The sequence below is a fragment of the Coturnix japonica genome, unplaced genomic scaffold (genome assembly GCF_001577835.2).
Source record: "Coturnix japonica isolate 7356 unplaced genomic scaffold, Coturnix japonica 2.1 chrUnrandom424, whole genome shotgun sequence".
Classification (NCBI taxonomy): domain Eukaryota; kingdom Metazoa; phylum Chordata; class Aves; order Galliformes; family Phasianidae; genus Coturnix; species Coturnix japonica.
The window spans coordinates 245,540-248,732 of NW_015439869.1; the positions used below are offsets into that span (position 1 = coordinate 245,540).

General features: G+C 59.0%; 1 long non-coding RNA gene across 1 annotated transcript in view; it reads right to left on the reverse strand.

The window, feature by feature from the left end:
* LOC116652605 overlaps positions 1–3,193 on the reverse strand; it is an 11,524-nt gene that overhangs the window by 6,893 nt on the left and 1,438 nt on the right. Inside the window, exons 2-3 of the long non-coding RNA XR_004305764.1 lie at positions 2,222–2,272; positions 1,271–1,309 (exon numbers count right to left, since the gene is read on the reverse strand). This is a non-coding gene — a long non-coding RNA (uncharacterized LOC116652605). The remainder of the gene's footprint in view (positions 1–1,270; positions 1,310–2,221; positions 2,273–3,193) is intronic.

Below are 3,193 nucleotides of genomic sequence, written 5' to 3' on the forward strand. Positions count from 1 at the left end.
GGGACAGACAGACATCAATGGGACAGATGGACATCAATGGGACAGATGGACATCAATGGGGCAGAGCCCTGCACCCCACTGCCCCACATCCCCATGGCCCCATTGGCCCCATTGGCCCCACTGGCCCATTGCCCCATGTCCCCATATCCCCACGCCCCCACTGGCCCCACATCCCTGTGGCCCCATATCCCCATGTCCCCCTTGATCCCATTGCCCCACATCCCCATGTCTCCATTGGCCCCATACCCCCAGTGCCCCACATCCCCATGTCCCCATTGGCCCCACATCCCCATTGGCCCCACATCCCCATTGGCCCCACATCCCCATGTCCCCATTGCCCCATATCCCTGTCCCCATGTCCCCATGTCCCCCTTGACCCCATTGCCCCACATCCCCACATGTCCCCATTGACCCCATATCCCCACGTCCCCCATGTCCCCATATCCCCACTGCCCCACATCCCGATCCCTATTGCCCCATGTCCCCAATGGCCCCACGTCCCCATATCCCTGTGTCCCCATTGGCCCCATACCCACACTGCCCCATACCCCCATGTCCCCATTGGCCTCATACCCCCACTGCCCCACATCGCTATGGCCCCACTGGCCCCATGCCCCCATTGCCCCACAATCCCCATTGGCCCCATCCCCCGTGCCCACATCGCCTAGCCTCATTGGCACCATGGCCCCACTGCCCACATTTCCCGTCCCTTTATTGCCCCCTGTCCCCATGTCCCTTATCCCATGTCCCCTTGATCCCATTGATCCACATTCCATGCCCCACATCCCCATTGCCCCATTGACCCCATTTGCCCCATCCCCCTGTACCATTGGCGCACCACTCCCCATGTCCCCATTGACCCCATTGCCCACTCCCCATTGGCCCATATCCCCATGTCCTATGCCCCCTTGCCCCACCTCCATTGACCCATATCCCATCGTCCCATTGACCCATTGCCCCACCATCCCATTGCCCATTCCCCTGTCCCATTGTACCCACATCCCATCCCATTGACCCACTATCCCCATGGACATTTGACCCCATTTGCCCATCCCCATGTTCCCATTGACCCCATTCCCATTGGCCCACTGTCCCCATATGTTCCCTTAATGTCGCCCATTAATGTCCCACTCCCCCTGATGCCCTATAATGGCCGCCATGGGCCTATATCCCATGTCCCTAAATGTTCCCCATACGCCCTGACCCCTAACGCATAACGACCCATAACCCTTACACCCCTACGACCATCAACCCCTTGTTTCCCACTCACTCTCTCCGGACGCCTCCAGCTTTGCGGGGCCACTGGGCTCTATAGGGCAGATATAGATATATATATAGGGCATAGTTATGGGGTGGCTGTGGGGTGGTTGTGGGGTGGCTGTGGGGTGGCTATGGGGTGTAATGGGTGTTATGGGGTGGTTGGTGGGGTGGTTGTGGGTGGTTATGGGGTGGTTGTGGGTGGTTATGGGTGGTTGTGGGCGTGGCTGTGGGGTGGTTATGGGTTGGTCTATGGGGTGGCTGTAGGCAGTTAATGGGGCTTGTTATGGGCTGGTTATGGGCGTTAATTCGGGCTGGTTATGGGGTGGTTGTGGCTGGTTTTGGGTGGTTATTGGGGCAGTTATGGGGGTGGTTTGGGCTGGTTATGGGCTGGTTATTGGGGCTGGTTTATGGGGTAGGTTGTGGGGGTGGTGTGGGTGGTTGTGGGGTGGTTATGGGGTTGGTTTGGGGTGGGTGTCGGGGTGGTTATGGGTGGTTCGTGGGGTGGTTTATGGGTGGTTATGGGTGGTTGTGGGCTGGTTATTGGGGTGGTTATGGGGCGGTTATGGGTGGTTGTGGGTGAGTTACTGGGTGGTTTATGGGGTGGTTATGGAGGTGGTTATGGGCGGTTAATTGGGGTTGTGGGTGGTTATGGGGTGGTTGGGGGTGGTTATGGGGTGGTTATGGGGTAGTTATGGGGCTGGTTATGGGGTGGCTGTGAGGCAGTTATGGGGCTGGTTATGGGCTGGTTATGGGGCAGTTATGGGCTGGTTATGGGGTGGTTGTGGGCTGGTTATGGGGCTGGTTATGGGGTGGTTGTGGGGTGGTTATGGGGTGGTTATGGGGCTGGTTATGGGGTGGTTGTGGGGTGGTTATGGGGCAGTTATGGGGTGGTTATGGGGTAGTTATGGGGTGGTTATGGGGTGGTTATGGGGCTGGTTATGGGGTGGTTGTGGGGCCCCACCTGAGCTCTGCCCCTCTGCGGTCACCGCGTGCAGCGCTGCACTGCTCGACTCTGGGGGGGAAACATGGCCCCATAGACACATATGGCCCCATAGGGCCCCATAGACCCATATGGCCCCATAGGGCCCCATAGCCACACTCAGCCCCATAGGGCCCCATAGACCCATATGGCCCCACACACGGACCCATATGGCCCCACACAGCCCCATAGGCACACACAGCCCCGTAGCCCCCACAGCCCCATATGGAGCCATATGGCCCCATGGCCCTACAAGTCCCCATAGCCCCATATAGCCCCATAGCCACACACGGCCCCGTATGGCCCCATATGACCCCATAGATTCCCATAGCCTCCACAGACCCATATGGGCCCATATGGCCCTACAAGGCCCTACAAGGCCCCATAACCCCATATGGCCCCATAGCCCCACATGGTCCCATATGGCCCTATAGCCCCACATGGCCACATATGGCCCCATAGCCACACACGGACCCATATGGCTCCATATGGCCCCACAAAGCCCCATAGCCCCCACAGCCCCATATAGAGCCATATGGCCCTACAAGTCCCCATAGCCCCATATAGCCCCATAGCCCCACATGGCCCCATATGGCCCCACACAACCCCATAGCCACACACAGCCCCATAGCCACACACGGCCCTGTATGGCCCCATATGACCCCATAGATTCCCATAGCCTCCACAGACCCATATGGGCCCATATGGCCCTACAAGGCCCTACAAGGCCCCATAGCCCCACATGGCCCCATAGCCACACATGGCCCCATATGGCACCATAGCCCCACACGGCCCCATATGGCACCATAGCTACACATGGCCCCATATGGCCCCATAACCCCATAGCCCCATAGCCCCACACGGCCCCATATGGCACCATAGCTACACATGGCCCCATATGGCCCCATAACCCCATATGGCCCCATAACCCCATATGGCCCCATAGCCCCCACA